The sequence below is a fragment of the Pseudopipra pipra genome, chromosome 5, assembly GCF_036250125.1.
Source record: "Pseudopipra pipra isolate bDixPip1 chromosome 5, bDixPip1.hap1, whole genome shotgun sequence".
NCBI lineage: Eukaryota > Metazoa > Chordata > Aves > Passeriformes > Pipridae > Pseudopipra > Pseudopipra pipra.
In genome coordinates, this window is record NC_087553.1 from 19,935,959 (window position 1) to 19,961,301 (window position 25,343).

The following is a 25,343-nucleotide window of genomic DNA, read 5'->3' on the forward strand; positions in this document are numbered from 1 at the left end:
AGCAGCTTATCTCCTCCTCTGCTGCAGCACAGGATGATACAGTGCAGTAAGGCCTCCAGCCTCTGCCTGCTGATGCAGAGACACTTTGGACTAGTACAGGGTTGGGATGTTCAGCAGAAACATAAGAAACTGAAGAGGAAGACCTCTGATCTGCATTCTCAGAAAGGAAAATTGAACACACACTTCCCACAGGCAAAGAGCAGACGCACAAACATACTTGGAGGTCAGCATCACTCTACTCTGGTGAGTAGCTGGTTAGTGATGCAGACTCTGACATGTCCAAGAAATGAGTACAGATCCTATGCAGCCTGATAAGTACGGCACTCAGTTACAGTTTGAACCCCCTGGCTGGGACTGAACACCCTGAATATTACAGCCTGAAGAGTGGAAAAAGCCTTCTGTGATTTGAGCCAATCTATTCCTACCTAGAAAATCCTAGAAAACTAGCTATTAAATCTAGCTCTTAAAATCCTAGAAAATCCTAGAAAACTAGAAATTAAAGCATCATAATCACAAAAAATAAAGTCATTTTTCTGACCGGTGCTAACAGTGGCCTACAGTGTAGACGTTGTGTACAAGGTAAAACACACCACCACAACAGTATGGGCTAAAGCTCACAGTTGGTCATCACATAGCAAATGTATTTCAGTTTTGAAGTTTTGTCATTCCTGAATACAGATCCTATAATGAACTCCAGAAGAGACCTTAACCTTTTCCTTTTAAGGGTGGGTGGGCAGTTGTGATTTGTAGAGCTCATTGAAAGGAAAATAGTGAGATGAAGAAGTATGAAGGCCTTTAAAGAAAAATTATCATCTTCCAGTCCAAATCATTAGTCAAGAAACTTTCTACAAAAGGAATAAGCATAGAAAAACATTTTCAAAGTGATTGTGGGAAAAAGGTGAATCCTTTCAGGATTAATGTCCGGTAAAGTATTAGGAATATTGTTCCCCAATGTAAGATAGGAAGTGACTACATGAAAGAGAGGAAATGCAATTTTAGGTAGAGCCATCTGAAATAAATCTGAAAAATAGGACCAGATCAAATTTCTTGTTTATATTGTATGTAAAAGTGTTTACCACACTAGCTGTGATGGTGGTGTGTGCTGCCCACTCACCTTATCCCCACATGGATGCACAGTGGCTGCACAGAGCCAGGGAAACGTGGGAGAGCCAGTGCCAGCTCTTCAGAGCTCACACCTGGCCCAGACCCACCCCACATCTGTCCAGATGTATGGTCTGTCAGGCCTTGAGAACATTCACATGGAGACCCTCATCAAGCAGTGTGGCCCTAACAACCTTGTGTTCACCACAATGAGTTCAGTCGTTTCCCACTGTGCTCTGACCATTGCAAGCCATGCCCTGAAACATGTCAGCAACTAAAACACAGCATCTCCTCAGTGGCTGCTCTGTATCTTAGGACACTGTGTGAACACACTGGGGAAGAAAAGGAAAATCTTATCTTTGATTTTAAGTAGCCACAAGGATACAGATCCCAGCAGCAGCAGCCAACTAACAGTCTCAAGGAGCTAAAAAGCCAGGCAGAAATGTCAACTTAGTTTTTTTTTTGTCTCAGCTGTTGGATGAATAAATCCTTTCAGACCAGGACAGTTAGATTCTGAAATAACTTATTCTTACAGAGATAAGAGGGATGAATTTACATCTTCTCCATGCTGAGGTAACTACTGCAAAGGCGGGCCTTTTCTTGCAGGATCCTCACTTATTAATAAATTATGTCATTTCCCCTTGATGCTGAGGGCTGAAGGTAAGTCCATCATTTTTGCTTAATTCTTCAATGCCAGTTTAGAAAGCCTTATTTGTCCAAGTAAAGTTTCTCTGTCCCTGCAATTCACCAGAAGTGATATCTGTTCAATGGCGACCCACCACTATGGGACAAAAATTTAATCTCTAATTCTTGCAAAAGGCTGCTTTCAGTAGCACTGAAGGAGAAATTGAGGAACCCCATATTTTGGGGAATAGAAAAATATTTAAGAAACAAGTCAGAAATCATTGTTTGGCTTTATTTATGAAGGATATAGAACAGTATTTATGAAAGAAATTACCACTGCTTGTTGAAAATTGATCTTAAAATTTTCATGAGCAGTTTTCAGCAGTGCTCCTAAGTTTTGGGATTCTTTTTCTTGCCAGAAATTCAGATTCCTTCTCTCTCCATCTCTCTCCTTTAAAAAAGAAAATAATAGCTTTTTTTAGTAAAGACAATCAGTGAATTTGGGATTCAAAGCCATTATAACAGTCAAGGATGCTGTCCATCTCCTCCAAGCAGAAATTGTGTCTTCAGAGATGCCCCCATCCCCTCCAAGACTGACTTCACCACATGAAACCTACTCTTTTTGAAGTTTCTCTTGGCTTACATCAGTCTCTGAGAAGAACCTTCTGGCCCATCCCTTGTAGGGCTGGCTCTTTCTTCTGTAAGAGCATTTTGAGTAATTAATTTCTAAAAAGCCTGGCCCTGTATTTGCACTGTAAACACACACACTGCATCAGAAATCTCCTTTCAGTACATTATGCTAAGCTTAAACAAAACTCTTGATTTTGGAAACACTATACAGGACATTGTAAATCACCACCTTTGAAAGCATAAGTCAATGCCTTCCTTTTGCTAAGTACACTTGTAAAACTGCACACAGACATTTTCCAGAACTTTGAACAATTCAGTCTCCTGGTAAGACAAAAAATGGTTTGCATACACCTGTATGGAAAGTGGTATCTAATCTTTTATGTTTGCTATTGGAGAGTGCTCAGGTCAATCAACAGGCAATAGAAGGTAGTGGTAACTTTTATTTTCTATTTTATTTTACAGTCAAGGTTGAGTATTTGTTTTTGAAAGATTGGAGGACTTGGTTGGCAGTGCCAGGGAATCGGACTCTTTTTATCTGTGTGCTTGTTATGAGGAGGAGGCAGGTGCAAAGCAAGTTTTCTAACACTGTCGGCAGCAATAATCCCCACCTGAACATTGACTGGCCACCTGCTCTTCAGGCACAGAGACAATTCAGGCTCTAAGTCACTGTAGTTCTAAGTCTCTGCTAAGTAAAGACTCATAAATGACTCAAATTACACTAACATCAGTGGGTTTGACAGTATATCAATATTTGATCACTGACAGTGATTTCTTCTGGATGCACCTGAAGGCATGCAGCCCAACCTGAAATGGCCTAACCCGACATGATGCACCTGTGGTTTACAGAGGACCTGTCGCTGAAGATAGACAGCATCTGACTTCCCAATAACCCTCATGCCATCAGCCACCCAGCTTGTGATTAGAGCCAAGGCACCCTTAAAACTACTTTTGTTTTGCTTTTCTTTCATTCAGTAGTCAAAATCCACAAGCTTTTCGTGCAGAGATTGGCCCTCAATTTACAGTGGGATTTATAATTTTTATGGGAAGTTACTTTCACATGTTTAGTGACACATGCATCCTAAAATACACAGCGTGAGGCAGCTGTCAAGAGGCACAGCAGACAGGAAAAGGTAGAGATGTGCAGAAGCAAGTTTAGGAGGCAGTGCAACTTCTCTTATGCGGGGGGAAAAAAAAGACAGATGAGGGTTGGCCTCGTTCTTCTGTTATCTAAATTTATTCATTTATTGCCTGTAAATTACAACTGTCTACATGGCAAACATTCCTTGCTCCCCAGTCCTGATATGATGTCATTCCTCCCTACTGATAGAAATACCAGACTTTACTCTCCTGAGACATTTTAAAGCTGTACTTTGCAGAGGTGCCACAAAACACTCCAAGGAAACCATCTGTGGAAGGGAATCCCTGCAGAAATAGAGCTCCATACTTAACCTGCTGGTTTGTTTATTCCTTTCAAAGGAATATGAAGCATTCCATAGAAAGACCTGCTGGCTAAACCCCTGTTTACATCACTCTCACTTTCCTGCAGGGCAGGCATCCCTGGACTAAGAGTGGGTGGCACTGGGCAAGCAGTGCTGGAGTCTGAGCTTGGCTGAGTGGACTGGAGGTCTGTGGAGGAAGAAATACTCAGTAAACACCTCATTAACACACAACTAAGAAGCAGGGAAAGTTATCTGAGGCGGATTTTACAACTATGCCAGGTGAAAATGGAATAAAGTCATTGCCTTCTGCAAGTTTGCAAGGGACAAACTTGTTCACCATATGATGGACAGGATAAAAATGAGACAGTAAGTGAACTGACCTTTGCTGACTCTTACACAGACCTAACTCAACAAAACCTGCCCAAATCTAGCCCAGCCATCCAGCTCCCCACCTCCACCACCAATTAGGAAACTGCTAAAATTCAAACCTACTGTAGGAACTGCAGGTGAAGCGCAGAATTACCAACACCACCTTTCATGGTGCTGTTGCCTTTTTCTTTGATATGATCTTCAGTAAGTTGCAGGTCTCATTGTCAGCACAATGCACATATATAGAGGATAGAAAAGTTAGATGAAATGGGGGAAAAAAATGGAGGGGAGAAAATGAAGCTGTCTGGTGAAAATTAGTGACAGGAATGTACTGCTGGTGAGAGACACACTAGCATGAAATTGTGAAGTTTTTTCATACTCTTTCTCTCCTGGTGATGCAAAAAATACTCTTAACTTAGTGTTTGTTTTGGTTTTGTTAATCAAAACATTATCTTTTCCACCCCACTCTTTCAAGCAGGGGGAAAAAAATAAAATAATTTAAAAAATTAAAAAGAAAGAATTCAGTAACTGTTCTGCTGACAGGGCTATAAGACCTTTTGATGCTACTATCCTCATTACCTGTAACCCCTTCAAACCTCACAAAAATATTAAAAATATCTTAATAAGTCAATTTGAAAAGCCCCATCAAGAAAACAAAGCCATGATCTCAAGTTTACTAGGAGTTCTAAAAAGTAGTATTTGTTAACTCTGAAAATGTTGTTGGTTATCACTCAACATATCTCCATGCACATCTCCATCTTATTGATAGTGTGTGTTCCCTTTGCCAGGACTTTCATTTTGTACATACATGATACCTCTTCAAAACAAGTGCTGCTAATGGGTGATCGACGATATGCAGGCAATAAAAGCAGAGAAAACGGCAGCAACATTGCAAATTACATCATTCCTTAATCAGGAACAAGGCCAAGGATATTTTAGCATATTCAGGAAGAAGAAGAAAAAAAGAAAACAGCATGCAGAGAACAGCTCTATACTCTGAATGAAGAGAATACAGTTACTTCATGCTGGATTTATTTCAGCACAACATAACAGCTTTCCACAAAGTGGTTTAGATGGAATTCCCAGGTGACTTGTTGTGTATTTAAATACTGCCTGCCTAGGATTTAAATAAACAGCTTTTATATTAATTAGAAACAAATCCTCTCAATTGGAATGTATTAACTGTTTCTAAATTGCACACACAACAGTTACTCAGACTTTGATTCAGTTACAGGCTTTTAAACTTGTCAGCCACTCGTAGTCTAATATGCTATAACTACAGTTTTCAGAACTGCAATAAAATATTGATTCAGCTGTTTTAACCTTTCATCGATCGGCGTAACATGTAATTAAGTCCTAGGAGCAAGCAAGTAGCTCGTTGCTAGCACACCAGCCTAGGTACATATTTACAGCCTACGCCTAGAAGAATTGTGTTACGCGTGTCTTGCAGTAACACACGTGCCAATTATGTCCTTGCTAATTTCTGATTATAGTTTAATCAAAGACACTCGACACTGTGCAAGTAGGACCTGAATATAGGTTGCCAAGCTCTTCACTGACCAAGTACAGTGATTTCACCAGCTGAGAACTTGACTCGGATGTTTCAAAACCCTGATGGCAAAACCGTTTTACCCTTGTAAAAGGGCCTGTGGCTGCCAGAAAACACAGGAGTTGTTGTTAGATCCACCTGATAATGATAGTGCAAAACTCCCTCTGAAGGCAGAGCAAAGCTCCCTTCTTAAATTCACAGGATTATTTAGTAGCTCTAAATTTTATAGAGCCTCAGAACGAGCCTTCTCCATAAGATAACTGCCTTGTCTAACTCCTGGGAACAATGCTCTGCTTTTCTTAGCTTTGACCCCATTAGGTAAATCCATGTGGGTTTCTTTTCTGGCTAGCTAGCTGAAACAAGATGTTTTTTCCCTTGGTTTGCTTCACACCATTCAGAAAAAGCTAAACAGATTCTCAAAATGTTTGTGATCAGAGTGAATAGGCCAAATTAATCCTTTGTGCTTGCAGCCTGTTTTTCATTAATTAGTGGAAACCCAACCTGACAATACTCAATATCACAGTCTCCAGACTAAGAGTGCATTGCTGAGATAAATGGAGTAGAAGGAAGATGTTAGTTCCTGGCATTATCATCCTCCTGTGCAATAGCAGTTTGTTTGTTTATTTGAATATATATGATAGTGGCAGATAATATGTTGGGGTTTTGTTGGTTTTTTTTTTTAAAGCCTAGGACATTTCAATGAAGTTATGTAAATGAAATATACAGACCAAGAACAATTATGGTTGTCCAGCTCTTTTGGAAATCTCCATAGTCTTGTACAAAATTCCTCTCTTTTGGGTGCCTTCACAGATATATTGAATTCCCGGGTATATGTTCAGAAAAATGAATGTACAGTACCCTTTTCCTAGGAGCACCTTTTCTCTCTCAAAATGTACAGTCACACAGACTTGGTGTTATCCCTGATCTTGGCCTCTCTTGGATGAGTAAACACCAATTACAGCTGTTGAGGACCCTGTGGCACAGCCTGGCACAGCTCTTGGCAGAGCCAGGCACACACATTACCTGTGCAATCAGCACCAGGTATCACAGTCCCACACTGAGACACTGGCCAAATTGCTAGTGCCTCGTGCCCATGGTCCAACACCACAGAATCATGGAATGGTTTGTGTTGGAAGGGATCTTAAAGATCATCTAGTTTGCAAGGCCCCTGCCACGGGCAGGGACACCTTCCACTAGACGAGGTTGCTTGAAGCCCAATCCAACCCGGTCTCGAACACTTCCAGGAATGCACAACTTTTCTGGACAACCTGTTCCAGTGTCTCACTACCCCCACAGTAAAGAATTTTTTCATAATATCTAATCTAAACCTATCTTCTTTCAGTTTAGAGCCATTTGCCCTTGTCTTATCATGACATGCCCTTGTAAAAAGTCCCTCTCTGGCTTTCTTGCTGGCCCACTTTAGGAACCATCACAGCTGATCATGTGCACATGAGAAAATCAATCTTCTGGCTCATCCTCCTAAGGCTTGAGCAGAGACCACTGCTTCAGCCAGCTGTAAAGGTAAAGATGACCATGAGAATATCACTTTTTCTAGATTTCATTCCTTTTTAAATAAACACATTGGCAAGAAATATTAGAATTCTTTAAAATGGCTCTAGAAAAAAATTTTCAAATGCGGAGTAGTTATTAAAAAAACCCAACTCAACAAACAAACAAAAGAACCCAACAAAACAAAGCTAAAGTCAGCCTGTCTCCTTTGCAATCTTCCTCCTATGGAAGAGTGAAATTTTTGCTTCACTCTGAGGCTCGAAAACCAAACCCCTATGGGTTTGTAGATTATTCCCTGCACACAGAGATCAAAGAGCAAGCTGTGATTCCAAGCAGACCACAGAAATGATAACCAGAACCATCCCTCTGTCAGCAAGGCTGACACAACTCACAATGCCCAAGCAGCACTCCATGACAACGCCTCTATCGCACTTCCCAGTGGCTGGAACACCTTCCTCTTTGTGCCACACAGGTAAGTCAATGTGACAGCCAGCACTTTTCTTATCCACTTTACTCCCTTGCACCTGGAAAATAAACCACTGTTTCTCTTTTGCAAGGATTCATTTCTCCATTAGCCGTATTTTCCTGGGGTCTCACGCTACTTCCAGACTCAGTTTTGCTTACTAATGTGACAAGTCCTGTGCTCTATATTCCATACTTATTCCTGGTGTACAGTGCTTTTATAAAGCCCAATCTACCCGAAGATTTTACTTGCTGTGTAAGTGGCACATCTCAGCCCACTTGCCCAAGCCATCTTTATTTATTTAGGAGAAATTCTTCATGCTCTAAATGGGTAATTTTGTGGCCAATGTGTCTGAACCTCAATTATAATTTCAGTGTTTAACAGCTGGGAGTGGGTTGCCTCTGGAAATCTCTACAGTCTTTACTCTCCTAACTTTGTTTGATCAGTGCAAAGAACACACTAATCCAAAATCTAAGCAAGTTCTGTGGCCAGACCCATTGCTAATGGAAAACTGGAGTCATCCATGGAGAATCACTGATTTGTGTCCCCTAGCAATCTGGCTTACACAAAATGAGATAAAATAGTGGGTTTTAAAGATATTGCAGAAAACACTAGTAATTATCATCTCAGGCTCACAACAAACTCCATTTTGCTGTTGTCCTTCTCAGTGAAATATGCTTGAAAGACATGATGTCCCACAAGAGGTCAAAGGAAGGAGGTGCTGTCCAAGCAGGAGACCTGCATCTGCATCCTACTCACCTCCATGCAGATCCTCTGCTATTAATAGTACAGCTGAGATTAGGTTTCAGGCTTTATTCCAGTAAGAAACATTCATCTGGCTGCTTCTCTTCTAGCCAAGCAGACAAGTTCAAACAATTCAGTCAGCTTCATCAGGTGTCCCTTCCTAGGGAACAGGGCTAAATGGGAGAACTACAAAAGAACATCACTATATCCATATCCAAGCATCAGATTTTGGGCAAACCAGTAAGGCAGAAATACTTTGCTTGCTGAGCTCTGCTGTCAGCCTTATTTAATGGAGGAATGTCTTATCTTGGACACCTCAGCTGATCCTGGCTACTGCATTATCACACAGGAGATACGAATTCTCATGCAGAGCTTGACCTCCAGGAATGCGAAACTTTCGTCTACTGAAAACTGTCCTGGGGACCATGTAACTAGACTTATGCTGCATTTTCAAATTAAATGCTTCCTCGTTAGGCAGTACAAACCCTGTCAAGCAAAACTGAGTTTACTGGTTTTTTTACTAAAAATATTAAAAAAAAAAAAAAAAAAAAAAAAAAGAAATTCATTTTGATAATACCAAAGCATTTTGTTTCAGTAAAGTTGTTCCAAAACATGAAAAGTGCTATTTTCACATGTATAAACAGAAATGAAAAAGTTACTCAAAGGGAATGAATTTCTGATTTCTGACTTCCTCTGAACTAGACATGATCTCAGATGTCCCCTTTTGGCTATGTTTTGACAGACAAAATAAAATAACAATGTTTAGTTACTGTCATCAAGTCAACACCGTGACTTTAAATTCAGATAGAAATCAAACCTGATTCACCACAAAGTCTACTGTGTGTTATCTCAGGGCTCTTTTTGAGACAGGAAAGTGTCAGTCCTTCACAGTCCTGGCTGGAGGACTCGAAGCATGTCAGATGAAGAAGTAGGATCAAAATGACAATCAGAAGGGTGATTGGTCTTGCTGGGATGACAGGCAGGGCATGCATGTGGAGTGAGCACATACATGTGTACTCTGTTGCCCCTAAACTCCCTGCTGTCCCTTTTCTTGTGAGCCAGCGGGGCACTGAGCCCGCTGAGAGGACTGACTTGCAATTTCAATGCCCTTTAGAGATGCACAAGAACAGAGCCGACAGGAAAAGAGGGGATGGGGCATCGCAAGGCTGCTGTTTATTTGCATAGCCGTGAAGCCCGTGATTTGCCCACACCACGTGATTCAGGGACCAGCAGTTACATATTTTTATAATGACAATTCTTTGTAGGAAGTATTCTAAGGAGATCTCTTTTCAGAGGCTGCCACATCCTAATTACAAAACAAAGCCATAGATGCCTTTAAGGTCTTGCTTAGAATCATAGTGGTCCCACTGAGGGGCATTAGTCAGGGGGAACATCAATATGCCATCCCAGATCTGTCCTAGTCACTCATACAGAGCTTCTGCAACTTCATGGCATTGTGGGTACTAAAGTGGTTGTAACAAGCCTATAATTACCTGGAGGCTTACCTCAAATGCCAGGCAATCAGTAAGCTAAACTATGCCTCTGTTCTCAGTGACAGCCAACAGATAGAGGTGACAGAAATTTGTGGGATGGGACACTTTCCCCAGTGACCCAAATCCCTGAAATACTGCTTCCTTCCACCACAAAATATTGCCAAAGCTATCATTTGAGAGAGAGCTTCCCATGAGGAAGACCTAAATGTTCCCTTCTCTCCCTCCCCAAAATATCCTAGATGTCCATAACCAAATCCTTAACCCTTAACAGCTCTGTTTGTGGTAATTAACAGTAAATATTGAAATGCATCTCTTGATAGCATTTCATACTCAAAAGTAGCACCAACAACCTTCTCTTAGTTTAATCTTGCAAAGAAACTGTGCAAAAGTACATAATTATTTTCTGAGCTGAAGGGATTAGGAAATGTCCATGTGGCTCTGATGTACACAAATAAATTAACACACAAAGATAGATTAAAAAGGAAACACCAAAAACAGAATAACAACAAGCATGTGCTTATGTTGACTGTTTTGCTTGTAAAGATATTTTAACTTCATTTAGAAATCTCTTTCTGGATACACAATGTAGAACATTCAAAAAGAAATCCTGGTTTGTAGGATCCAGTTTGCAAAGGGAGTTATTGGGAAGCAAATTTCAGAGACCATATTCTTCTTATGAGTCATTTTCTCTGCTTTAAAATTATTCCAATTAAAAGATTTTTTTTTGAGGCAAAGCACAATTAAAGTGGCCCCCTTTGCTTAAATTAAAACAAGAGTGAAATGAAGATATGACCCATTCCTCTAATTTTACATGCTCAGTAGTAATCTAGCTATGTTATTCACTTAAAGAAACCATTAATTTTGCTATGTGGTTGAAACTAGAAGGCCTCAGCTTTCTTTCTCTCACTTTTCCCCTCTTCTTTTGCTCTTTGTCTGTGCACCTGTTTGCACCACTTTACCATCCCATTTGAAAAACTTTGGGTAATCCTCTGGCACTAACCCTGGTGTGATAATACTCCTGTTATTTAGCAGCATAATTACAAAGGACAACACAGATAAAACATGTTTTTCAGTTCTGCTGTGAATATGTCAGTTTTGCCTGTCTTCAGGGTGAATGATTTCTAAAACCTCCTGTATTTAATGTTAGTCTAAACTCTCCACATAATGAAACTTCCAGCACCTTTCAGAAAAATGGTTACTTTTGACACATCAAAGTGAATGCTAATGGTCAAAATTTTTACAGCAGCTCCTTTAGCTGCAGCCCCTTCTCCAGAAAACTCTGTGAACCTTGAACAGACCTGCCTAGGAACAGGTCAGTATTAGATCTTACTTTGACAAGGGAAAGCTACAGCAGAGGGAAGTGAAATGCTGGTGGCAGGCAGCAGGCCAGTGGCATAGGCAGAAACAGTACCTTTAGCTGCTCCATCATAATCTTTTGGGCCTGGTAATGTCACTGAAATTTATGAGCTGGGTATCGTTTGCATTCCTTTGGTATTTTTGAGACAACTTGAACTAATCTTTCACCTGCAGGAAAGTTTGCTACCCACTAAACATGTGGAAAGCTCAACAAGACAATTAAATCTCACCTAGTTCCCCAATTAGGGATAGGGAAAGTCAGCATCTTCACATCCCTTTTTTCCCCCCACTTCGACCCTCAACTGGGAAGGCCAAGATTTGCTCTGTTTTGTTTCTCAGGGCAGGTTTGGACTCATTTGGGTTGGAATCAAGGGGTAACAGTACCGGTGGCTTGGGTTTCTCCTCCTGAATTCCAGACTGGTGGCTGCTCCTGTTAAACCCACAGGAGCATTTGCCTGAATGTCTTATGTGGGTGCAGTGGCTGAAACATGACCCAATAAGAAACCTCATTCAAACAGGTAGGAAATAGGGATCATGTGGGGAGCTATAAAAACAAGATAAATTACCCTGTAATCTCTTTTTGATACCCTAAACAAAACATCTAAGTTTAGAACAAGTTTTTCTCCACCACAGGATAGACAAATGTTGTTCCCTTACGTTTGTCAGGCATGTTGTTTTATTTTTCTCAGACCACTGAGCTATTTGGGGCAGAACAGCTGTTCTACATCCATGCTTAACTCTGGGCCCACAGCTAAACATGGTGATTATGCAGAGATGACAACAGCAGATAATTTGACAAGCAAGAGGAATAGCCTTCATTTCTTGGGTGGGGAGTTTATCCGAAAGCATTGCACTCTCACGCTTCGAGAGCACGTGGCAGCAGCTCAGATCAGACTCCTACCTCCTGCTCCACTGAATCACAAAAAAGGATATATCCTCTGTGAATCTTTAAAATATTTGTGATTCTTTCTGGAACCTTTCCTCAGCCATAACAACATACATTTTGCCTGGTTTTACTTCTACACAAACATAGTCAAATGCTTGTCACCAATGCCTGGCATTCCCTCAAACTTGGTGGCTGCCTAAAAGTGCAATTTCTATCAGCCCTGACTAGAGCTAATGAATCCAAGAGTGAGAACTGAAAATAACCTGTAAAGTTATCCTTGACCCTTACCTAACAACTCTTTGGACACACTGAACCAAAAGGGTGACAAGACGAGACAGAAAGTCCCCAAGGACAGGACTTGCTGGATAGGAGCCAGTCTAGCACAGCCTCCTGTGATCTCTGAGACAGAAGAATAAAGGTATTGATCAGTCAACCACATCATGTGGTCCAAGTCAGCAGGAAAAGCTCTGTGTACTCTCAAAATCATCTCCAAACAACCAGATATTACCCTGTCCCCCAGAGAACTGAATAAGGTCTAAGGAGAAGAGAGACATCTTCGGTTTGTTCTTCACAAACTTGTCAAAAATCATTTTAGCCAAAATAAGAAAACTGTCCTACAGGAACAATAATTAGCCACATTGTCAGCAAAGGGTAAGACAAGACAGAGAGAAAGACTAACCTCTCCAGCTACAGGTTTTGCTCTTCACAGTCTGTCACAGCATCTCAGATTGATCTGTAAAAATGTCCAGTCTAAATCAAACTGTGCAATGGCGAACAGATCTCCATATATTCTTTCTAATATTTGCAGAAAGGCAGTGATTGCTTCCTAATCCTGACATTTTTTTCTTGAGAAAACCCAGTATTTCCTCACAATGACAGCTTTTTGGTATCAGCCAGTCTGGTTTAACCAAGATGTCCAACGTTCAGATCAACCTGCTGATCAAGCGTTTGTGAGTGACAGGTATGGACAAACAAAAATTAAATTATTTTTACTTTCCATGCATCTACAGCACAATATTTAAAACATGCTTATGAGCCTTTCACAGACTCACAGGATCAGAGAATATGCCGAGTTGGAAGGGACCACAAGGATCATTGAGTCGAACTCCTGGCCCTGCACAGAACCATCCCCAAGAGTCACACCATGTGCCTGAGAGCATTATCCAAACTTTTCTTGAACTCTCTCAGGTTTGGTGCTGTGACCACTTCCCTGGGGAGACTGTTCCAGTGCCCAACCACCCTCTGGGGGAAGAACCTTTTTCTAATATCCAACCTAAACCTCCCCTGACACAACTTCAGGCCATTCCCTCAGGTGCTGTCCCTGGTCACCACAGAGAAGAGATCAGTGCCTGCCCCTCCTCTTCCCTTCACAAGGAAGCTCTGGACTGCAATGAGGTCTCCCCTCAGTCTCCTCTTCTCCAGGGTGAAGAGACCAAGAGCCCTCAGCTGCTCCTCATACGGCTTCCCCTCAAGGCCCTCCACCATCTTCACTGCCCTCCTTTGGACACTCTCTAACAGTTTAATATCTTTCTTATATTGTGGTGCCCAAAACTGCACACAACACTCAAAGTGAGGCTGCCCCAGTGCAGAGCAGAGTGGGACAATCCCCTCCCTCAACCGGCTGGCAATGCTTTGCCTATGCCACCCAGGACATGGTTGCCCCTCCTGGCTGCCAGGGCACTGCTGACTCATATTCAACTTGCCATCAACCAGGACCCCTAGGTCCCTTTCCAGCATCTCATTCCCCAGTCTGTCTGTATATCCAGGGTTGTCCCATCCCAGGTGCAAAATCCAACAATTTCCCTTGTTGAACTTCATATGGTTGGTGATTGCCCAGTCCTCTAATTCGTTGAGGTCTGGTATAGCACTTCCACCTCTGGATGGTGATACCCTCTCCTCTGGATCAAAGTTATCAGTCTTGTGTATACAACATGAGCTGAGAGCTCAAAAGGTAGAAGAGCAAAAACTTTATGTAGATGACAAGAAGCCTTCCCTGATTCACTATATTCAGAAAATGAAGAGGATGCTCAGTGGGCCTACAGTGAGTACTAAAGCTGAGAAATCATACAGTAGTTCTGGGTGATTTCCAGGGTTCTCCCCTAGAGCTGCCTGAGGTGACTCAAATGTCATTAGCTGACTAAGACAGCCTGTAAGATCCGGGGTTAAGGTGGTAGTCTTGAGTGACAGACCCTCATCATAAAAGATAAAACATTCATTTGATCCACTCTTATATTAACCATGGGGTTGAGAATGAGTTTCAATGCTTGAATAAAGACAGAAGCTGTCTAGGTTTGCATCTTAGTGTCCATGAAAACTTGAAATGCATCAAAAACATCCCAAAGGGAACACATCTTATGTACAGTCTATTTCTTCTGTGAAAAGCCTTCCAAGATCAAGAAAAAATAACATCTTCTGCACAAAGAGGCAAAAGAAAAACTTAATGAATTCTCTGTACACAGGTTCCTCAGGTGAAGGATGTCAGTTATTTTGTCGATGGGCATATTTTCAAAGTTTCAAGATAATTAGGATAATTTTATAACAGTTTGGAATCTCGTCAGGATAGAAATTGGGCAAAAATCCTTCTAGATTGTGAGAGATCATTCGTTCCATGGTCCTAGCCAGCTGGAAACACTGTGAATAGCCTCTTCAATGATATTTCAGTCTCCTGTTCTTGGACTCAGATGAAACCAGGAAGTGCTGAGAAATCATAAATACCACTAAAAGACAGAGAGGGAGAAAGATTAACCAGATTTTGGCCAATCTCCAAAACTCTGTATTTCAGTTTGGGGCAAAGGTTCAGGCTGATTTTCACAGAACAGTTTGTCCACCTTAGTTATTTCCCGCTCTTACATGGTATGAAGTGTGTTTGCTTATCTTTCACTCCCTTATACAATAAGTGCTGCTCATATTCCTTATACATCAGGCAATGCGTGTACAGAAAGAGAAAGAGGACTGAAATCATGGCAAGACTCCACAGCTAATTTAGGATCAGAAATAGTGGGCGGGAGAAGCTGATTCCAGCTGCAAGGGGTTATATGGAAATATCCCTCTCAATTTTTCAAAGTCTTGTCCCATGTAGCCCTGTTGGTCATTAGCTAGAAATAATAATATGTATTATTGATCAAAAATGAATAGAGAAATTCATTGCATAGGTCAGCTGAGACAAAAAAGAAAAGTTTTTTGTCCTGATTGTTAAGGGAGAGAGGGGCCCAGAGGGGTCCATTCCCCCTCATCCTGTCCTGAGAGTTGGACACAAGGTGAGAGTCAGTAGGAGCAAGGAAAAAGGGCTACTTACCCCTTAGCCTCATGGGGTTTGAAACAGCTATTCAAATGCTATTGAGCACAAATCTAAGTGGTGTTCTGAGCAGAGATTGGTGTCTTCTCTTACATTTAGAAACACTCTTTTCAGGTGCTGAGTGGCTCCTGCACCCACAGGGTGCCTTCAGCACCCAGCCTCAAACTGCAGTAAGGGGCACTGCCTCAGGATTTGAAATTGTTGTGTCAGATCATCTGAATGGGATAAACTGAATACACTAATGCCCACAGGGCTCCTGTGAAAGTGTGGCCACAGGCACTGAACATACCACACACCACTGCTGAAACAATACAGTGGACAGACACGTCCAGAGGAGACCAAGGCAACAGCAATAAAAATAACAGGTAGAAAGCAGCATATGATTTTTCCAGAAATGATTTTCAGACAAATACATTTTCTTTTCCTTGTGGGGAGAGGGGGGGGAAAGCGAGCTGCATGTCCTTTAGAAACAGTGCTGGTATTATTCATGTTGCCAACCAAACCACTTAAGCTACAGAACCTTTGCAGTACCACAAGTGTAATACAAAAAACAACCAAAAACCACTTACTTCCTTTTTTTTCCCCCCTGAGTATTGACATTCTTGTGCAGTATTAGGAGAGCTAATTTAGCTTCCAGTTCTAAGAATTTTTGAATCTATAGCCAGTAATTATTTGCATTCAGGGGTACAAAAGAGGAAAACAAAGCCCACAAATTCTAGCACATTCATGTGGGATTGGGAGTTGAATTAGGATCCTCACACCCCATTGAATTATCGGCCCCCCTATTAGAGCCTTATTAAAATGGTAATGATTATAATGCCAGTCATAGGCAGGCTGTCGCACCTGTCAAAAAAAATACCCCGATTATCCTGTTCATTCAACTGTCTGGCATTCGAATCCGTGTCTCAGGTTTACTGTTCTGTGAAGTTTTTCTTTTTCTTTCCTTTTTTTCTTTTTTATGAAGAAAAAGAAAAGATACAGGAACAAACACTTCCACTAAGGTGATAAAAAAAAATCCCCTCTAATTTAGCACATCTTACTACCCATGTGGTGTTATGGTATCTGGGATAGCAATCTGAGGAAATAGATACTATTTCACTGAATTTCTCTATCGTGAGGAAGAATACAGAGGGCTACACTAAAATCTCTTTATAAAAAGGAACATTGGTTTTTAGAAACAAAAAGAACAATAGGCCTTCCTCTTTCCACACCCCCCCCCATTTCTACACACAGCCAGGATTACGTTAGTCAGAGCAGTAAAGTCTTTCTTCATACACAAAATAAACACCTCGGATGGTTTAAAGGGACAGTCCTCAAAAGATCAACATTAGTCCACTGGCTTTGCTATGGAAGAAATAGTGTTAATTCATTTTCTCCTTTAAAATTAGTGAACATATAATTCAAAATAAGCAGTACAAATCTAGGGTCTAATCCTGAACACATTTAGTAAAAGGACACTGGGGCTTGGAGACTTCATCCAGTTTCCAATTGAAAATCCTACAGGGATTATTCTAATAACCTGTTGTTAATAGCAAAAACAACAGTATTTTTAATAACAAAGATACATGGATACTTGGCTTTCCCTAAAGTAGAAAGCAAGTAGAAACTGCACAGACAAGTTCCTGAGAATTTAAGTGATAATCAGGTGGAGAGAAGATTAAACATTTTCCGCCCTATTCAAAAGATGCCTTTTTCCTTCCCTCTAGCCCAGTTGTATGAGTTTGTCAAATACCACAGCGTAAAAGAATGTCAGTGGAAGAGCATTTAGGGGCTGAATACCTTCAATAGCATCTGAGGCAGATGCTGTGTCACCAAGTGCCCTGGACTCTTTTGGGAAGTGGAGCAACCAACAAAAGACCGGTTGGGTTCTGTTTGTTTTGGTTTGTTCCAGAAAAACATTTTTTATCAAACATTAAAAAGAAAGCTAGGATTTTCTTAGCATTGTGAATAAAGAAGCATGTAAGAACTGCACTTAGCAGGCATCAGCTCCTGAATGTATGAAGCACTAGATTTGATCCTGTTTTCACAGAATTAACTAGGAAAAAATCCCTTTATTTTAGAAGTCCACTTATTAACTTGCATAATGATTCCCACTCTAAGATGATAGGGATTGTGGCTACATTTTGGTAGAAACGGCCTCTAAATGTATTATTTAGGTCATTCTTTGTGTTTCTAAATACAATTTTTCTGAGCTCACAGCATCTAAAAGAATATCTTTAAAGTGAAAGGGAACAGAATTTGATAGGATGTTGTAATGAAAAATGAGAAGTAACCATAGAATTGTAGCCAATAAATGAGTGAGCAAACAGTGTGCAGCTACTGCCTATCACCTCCTTGGTCTGAACACACACACATACATTTTTATTTTTGGACCTGATGCTCCTCAATATTCTGTTTTCTGCTTTTTTTAGATGATAAATACTTAACAGTAGGGATGGATGCTGCTTGTTCAGTGCCTGCAAAGGGAACACTGTGCCTTAAAGAGGACTTTGGGTTATTTAATGGTACAGTGATCCCTTTTTAAAAACCCCCAGTTATATCCATGCAAGTAGAGCTGGGCTAAGCTCAGAAATCCTGTCTATAAATAATCACAATCACTTTAACCCAATCACTCACACAATCAGAGATATCCAAACAATGTGGTTGAACAGTGAGAAATAAGAAATCTACACATATTTCCGTTCTCCACTCCTAAATTCAGGGGGTGACCAGAAGGCTGAAGCAGCCTTCAGATCAAATTCAAGAAGTTTGAAGGTCATCTAAGCTTTTGCGAGGGGTTAAGGATGCTCTGAGACCATACCACAAACCTCATAGCATGGGCCACCCTGACTCTGCTGCCTACTCACTTTTTACTGCCTTAACTGGCCTCTGTCAGCTCAGAGCTCCTTATCCCTCATCCCTGTCTCCTTACTGTGAATTGCTGAAATGAGAGAAGCTACAAAGGATGGGGAGACTGTGACAGGACAGATGCAAGTGCTGTCTGAATGTATTTCTACAGGTGGCACATAGCTTGGATCAGGTGACAAGTAGCTGCAGCAGTGGAGCCACGAGCTGCTTCCCACCATCTTAGTGCACCTCATCTCAGATGCTTCAATATGCAAGAAAACCTGCAAGAAAAATCAGCAATCTCTTCTGAGAGCACTACTGAGTGAATGTTGGAATTGATTAAACACTACAATAGCAATGGAGACTAACAGCTTCACCGAGAAGGGTCTCCAGATCACTTCACCAATGACTCACTTGCCCAGAATTTGCCTGCCAGTGTTCAGAATGCGAGTACTTGAGGGGATGGCCCAGGTTGCATCCTCCCCTTTGAGTCATTTTCCTGCTTGAATTTCACCAACACTCATGTGGTTCTGTGGCTTTTCATTTTGAGTGAATGAATGTTGCCACCCTTGTTGATGTGGTAGCTAGAGAAACTATCCATTCCTTCAAAAAAATCCTCAACCAGAAACAGACCACCTACCCATTATTAACCAGGGTTACCAGTTAGAAATGTTCTAAGGGGGTCACATGAATGGAGAGCAGTGTGCATGTTTTATTAGTTTGAACAACAAGGGGATAGATGGATGAAAGATAAGGTAATGATTTGTGACAGGGGTCCAAAATTTGATTTCAACAATTAAATTATCCTTCTAAGAGATCCCCAAGGAAATCTATTAAAATACCATCTTCCCCTATCCCCAAAGTATACAAAAGCTGCCTAGTAACTGTCCAGTATCACTGCCTTTGTGACATGTTGGATGATTCCCAAGACAAAAACCATATGCTGTCGGATGAATGGTAGAGCAATCAACAAGGAAAGGCTATTCTTTAAATTACTTGCCAAAAAAAAAAAAAAAAAAAAAAAAAGAGAGAAACTAATGGCTATGCCACAAAGTTTGCACTAGAACACAGAGTTTGGTTTTGCTCACTTGGTTTTTCACCCGATAATCAGAATTACTCCCAAGTCACAAAATCACATCCCTAGAAAGTGTGAGGATTGTCACTTTTGAGGCCATAAAACTCTGCACCAAAGGCAATTCCCATGTTCAGAGGAGCACGTAGCAATGAAAAGTGGGTTGGCTGATGCTTGATCATCATATTAACCCTTTCATCAGTTCCCTGGGACTGTTATTAAAGTCTAAGCTTTCCCTCTCACCACCACTCTTAGGCTACCTTATGCTACTGTTTTATCTAAGCTTACCCCTACTGCATAAATATTGTTGTTTAAACCGAGAAGTTTCAGATGTAAAGCATGGGAAAAAAAAAGGTAGAATGAACTGCTGCATCATCATGGAGATAAGGGAGACTTTTGCTTTGACTTGAACTGCACATAACCTTTTGGCTTAAAAAAAACCACTTGGAGCCAAATGCAGAATACAAAGCAAGACTGAGCAACATGGGACTTGGGTTCTTACATACCTATGTCGCATCTCAGGTGCTCAATTTATTTACCGATGAAAAATGTATCTGCTGAGGATAAGAAAAGAAGCTATGGTGCAGATGTGGCATTTTGAAATACCAACATGGTATCTGATACAAGAAATCAATATCATGCACCCATGTGGCTGGTATCACGGACAAAGCTTGCTCCCAGTCAGTGGCTCATTATAGTTCAGAATACTTCCCTATAGACTACTTTCATCTGACATTATATCAAAAAACTCCAACTTACTCTCTATATAGTGCAACACTGCATGTTCAGAAGCTATGAATAAAAAGCATTTTTTAATGACAAACCTCCCCTTTGGGAGGCAAGCATATATCTCAGTTTACTGCTTTATCCACACACGTGCTCCAAATCCACAAATTTAGGCATTCATGTAACTTGCACTGAATTTCTTTTTCAGAATAACAAAAACTCATCACAATGTGCAGAATTTTAAGCAAATGAGCAGTTTCTGTTTAGGCAGATGCATACCGTTATGTCTTTGTAGGACCTGGACTTAAGAGACCTGGTATCCAGATACAGAGGGCTACATACAGCTCAGCTAGAATATTTTCAATACCAAGGCCTTCAGGTCTATGCAACTAATCAACAATCTCATAAAACTCATAAAACTGCTGCAAAATTCAACAACAACAGAAAAAGAAAAAAAAAGGAAAAAAAAGATAATTTTTTGCATACTGTGATTTGCCTTCTCTTAGGGAAAACCTCAAACTTTTAGAAAAACTAAAGAAATGTCAGAGTCTGATACCTATGAATTTTCCAGATATGCTTTTCTCTATATATTATTATTTATGATCCTGACACCAAAAACCTAGATTTGAAAACCGCCCAAACCCTTCTCCAGTCTGGCCCCAAGTCTAGTTAGCATTCTGTTCAGAATATCCTACTTTGACTGTGAAAAGGAGCAGTTACCTCTTTCATAAGCTGCTTTAGAGAGAAGAGAAAAAAAAAAAAAAAAGAAAAAAAAAAGAAAGAAAGAAAGAAAAGAAAAAAGAAATATTCTGTCCTTGAAAGGCTTGAATAGATGCATACCATTATGGGTCTGGTAAAAGTGACTGGGACAAGTACCTGAAAACATACTGAGGCCAAAACACCCTCTGATTTACCAAGGTCAGGATTTTACTGCGTTGCTCCACAAAACACATCTATGCATAAATTCTGACAAGCTGCTGCCTAACCCCAGGCACAGGTGGGGTCCCTGTTCTAGTATTTCTAAGGATCCCTAAAGATGTCGTGTTGACATGGGTACGACCATTTAAGTCCTGGTATCTGGAACGTACTTAGACTACACATAAACCTGCTGAGATACCTCATGATGTTCTTCTGCTTATTTTGTCTGCAAGACATGACAATCTGTGTTTCCTGTACCCACCAGTAACATGCAAAATGCAGCAAAGAGTTATCTGTAGCCTATATGGTTCCCCACTTTTACTTATTTTGGTTTCCATTCCTGACTGCATTTGTCTTCTTATCTTTCTTATGCAGCTTTAGCACCCCACTTGGATCTGGGGATGCTCCTGGATCATGAATACTCTGGGGTCTTGAAGGTTCAGTTTATGGATGTAGCTGTGAGTCTGTCACTTAGTAAATCCTGCATGGACATCTACTGTAGCTGGGACTTTAACATCACAGTATTTATTTTACTGTGTTTCATGAAGACTTTACTAGCAGTGATGACTCACCCAAGAGTTATACATGGTAATTACCAGGACAACTGAAATTCAAGATTTTCAAGCAAGGGTTTGACTCCTCACAGGTGTGTATACCACACAGGAATGAAATCAGTGGGATTATTCCAGCCGGGATTATTCCAGCCTAGTTTCAAAGTAAGACCAGATCATGCTCATTAATTTATACCCAAACTATAAACAGCACTGAAGCATACTGCAGGCGGCTGTTTTTCTTTGAACATTCCTGCTTTTCACCATGGGAGACAAGAAGAAACACCTGCCCTGCTGCAGTATCAGTTGGGTGTAACTACACAATAGATAACTAGGAATTACACAGAGCCTGCTTTCCAAAGTTAGTCCTTTAGAATTGCAGCAGATCCGAACGTGATAACAGGAAACACAATATTTACAGAATTAGTGGATTGTGGCTGTTTTCGAATGGCAATGATCACATAAGGCATGGCCTCAAAACGTTCTACTGTTTCCTATTACCTGTGACAGTGGAGACTGCTGTAGCTCTACACACAAAACTCTTGTCAGGAGATACACATGCAGTGCTTCTTGGTACTTTTATACTAGCCTGGGCCATACAGTGGACACTGACCTGTTGGGAAGAAAAAAAATTAAAACAGTTTAATTTTTTTTCCCATTCTGATAATTTCAACAGGTAAAAAAGAGAAGTCTGTAGTTGATATACAGTGTACAGTGGAATAGGAGACCATTTCTAGGTGTTTGTACTGAAAAGCATCTTTGCCTATGATTGTGGTTTCTGACAAACTTAATTCTTCAGTGACAGACAAAAAAAAGGTCACTTTTACTTTTCTTATGAATACTTTTTGTCACCTTATAACTTCCTGGCTTGTTAAAATGACCAGGAAGATACTGTATGATACTGTGTAGGATACTCATAGGGATTTCCAAATGTCTCCAAAACTTTCCAAATCAAATCCTTTTAACTGGGATTTAGCCATTATTCCTTACTCAGGCGAAACCAACACAAGGTAAACTCCTTGAAACAACACGTGGTAAGGGAGAGGTGGAAGAGTCCAGCAAGCTCTCTGCCATGTGCCCAACCAACATCTGATGGCACTGTTATGCACTGTGGCCACAGTGCACTCTTTCTCTATCATCCCAAGTGGATCATTTGGAGGATGCTTTGGGTGCATTGAGCATGTCCGGGCAGTAGCCAGTCCACAACAAATGAATGTGTGCTTTGCCCAGCATTCAAGCAGGCAGGATTCAGCCCAGTGACTTCAAATGTAGAGAAGGACATGACACTGTAGAAGCAACGCACAAAATAAGCTAACAAACACACACACATGCACACTTTAGCTTTGATTCTCATCTCTGACTTTCATAGTATGACCCTAGTAAAGTCACTACATCTTCAGATCTCATGTTTCCAGGTGTAAAACATCCATTCATTCTCTATTTAGCACAACAGGGGCTAAATGCTAACCTAATACAAATAACAAGCAGCAGATGTATGCTTCTAGAGAGCCTTTTGCCAGTCATGTTTCCAGTAACCAGGAAAAAATGCTGGTTATTTCCATGAACGGAAGGAGGGGAGCTCAATCAGGGGCACTCTGTCTCTGTACCTCCTGGATTCCAGCAACACAAGAGCTGCCCGTGCCTCCTTGCCAAAGCCAAGGGATTGTTTCCAAATCTGTGAGCCAAAAGTGCGATTATACCTTTTTGGACACACCTCCTTTTCCCCGGTTGCTCCTTTCTACACCTCTCGTTCCAGCAGAAATCTCATTGTCTCTTATCTCCCCTCCACAGGATCTTTTCTATTTTTAGCCAGAGTGATGTCAGGTTTTATTTCCTCTTCTTTCTCTCCATCCAGTAGCCCCTAACACAGCCCCCCCCCCCCCTCCACCGCCCTGTGCATTTGCAACAAAAATGTAAACTTCAGAAACTATTTGTATTTCACGGGCACTCACACATTATGCCAAAATGATGGCCCAAAACTTTGGCGGGTAATCTCAACCCCAGAATTCGTGAGCTGATGATGAATGGCTGTGAAGCCTTTGTGATTGCTCAGGCTCCATTGTGGCTGGAACAATGGAGGAGGACACAAGTCTGGCTCAGGAGAGCAACGGATAAAACTGTTGGGGAGAATGGCGGGCTCCTGCCGACATGACCACTTGTTGACATTGAAAGGATTCAAAAACAAGTGAGCAGAAACAGAAACGATTCTGTTCGGCGAGGCTATTAGTTGCAACGTGTGGCAGTGGAGCGGTCACTCCTGATGTGTTTCCTCGCTAATGAGCCCTGAATGCCCTATTAAACTGGGATGCTATAGGCCCAGCGCCACTGGGACAATGCTATGCATGAACGACTCCCCCAGCACCTATTGGCTGCCCGCATGAAGGAAGCAACTGGCAACACTCAGATTTAAACGAGGCTGACAGTACAGTTAAATGATCATTAATTAGAGTTGCTGAACAGATAGGGACTCAAAGCAATTCTTAATGACAAGATAACAGTCTAGTATTACTCAGCTTTGCACAAGTTCAAGCTTGCACCCCATCTCGGTCTTTGTACTGTACAGACGGGTGTCAAGTTGATTTTGGTTTCATTCATATATTCACAAACCAGAAGAAATCATGACTGTGTGTTGAGGCAGTAATAGAGAATTTTATATGTAAAAATGAAAATTAGCCTGTGATAAAAGTAGATTTTGTGTAGAAGAGTTCACATTAGAAAATGGAAAAGAGAGCAGTAAAAAGAATCACTCTTCTATTAACATGTTTGTAAATGAATTTATAAGAAAGCCACCATTCACCCTTTTTGTGTGCTCTTTCATCAGCCTCTCTCCCTGGGACTTAACATGCTCTATTCATCCAGCTTCAGTCCAGCCTTACAACTCAAACTCCTGGTTTGCTTGATCAATCTCTGAACAAGTATCTGGAAAAACAAGAGCAAAACTCAGCGTCAAAGTATCAAATGTCAGAAGCAAAAAGAACAAGAGATGAACTCTCTGGTTTGAGGGCATCATCCCCATCCATCGTTTGGGAAGAGCCTTTCCCCAAGAGCACATTATCTCCTAATCACCAGCTTCTGGGCTGTTTGCATCATTCTGTGAAACAACATGTACGGTCCCTTCTTGCAACAGGATATTGGATTAGTATGAGTATGATTTCCTACAAGAAATCCTGTTCACTGAAGATTATTGTTGACTATATATAATTCAGTACATAGCATTGCATATAGTATAGTATCAAGAGGTTCAAAAATACACAGTATGGTTCTTAAAGACTTACAGGCCCAGGGCATTTGTGCAAGTTCTCCCACCAGGGAACGAAGTGGTGAAACAAACAATGAGCATTTGTGACTGGAATAGTAAAGACCAGTGTTTGGCAGTGTACTTTTATTTGGCATTGTGATTTTTGTTAGAACATATTTTAAACTGTGAAAAGTATACTTCAATAACCACTTCAGTTCCACAATAGGTTATGTAGAAACATATATGTATATGTTTGATACTGTGAACTAAGAATAAGTTTCTTGATTGAATCATAAGTCTTACATAAACTCTTAATAATACATTATTCTGAAACTTTTTATAACTCTATTTGCACATTTTAAGAAACAAAGATATTGTAAAGAGGGAGGTAGTTTGTAGCTATGATGAGATTGTTGTAGATTGCTGAGAAACTCACTTTAGCAATTATTCATATTCCATATGAAATTCTGTGATATGATGCATACAATACGACATGATTACATTCTATGACTCTTAACACACCTCCATACAACCTCTAATACAAGAAGTCTCTG

At 40.8% G+C, this 25,343-nt stretch overlaps 1 long non-coding RNA gene across 1 annotated transcript; it reads right to left on the reverse strand.

Annotated features, from left to right (window-relative positions):
• Positions 1 to 2,003: 2,003 nt before the first annotated feature.
• LOC135415273 (uncharacterized) lies at positions 2,004 to 24,468 on the reverse strand. The gene is made up of 3 exons (XR_010431041.1): positions 24,349 to 24,468; positions 22,053 to 22,164; positions 2,004 to 2,176 (listed from the first exon to the last, which is right to left on the reverse strand). It is a non-coding gene; the product is annotated as an uncharacterized LOC135415273 (long non-coding RNA).
• Positions 24,469 to 25,343: the final 875 nt, after the last annotated feature.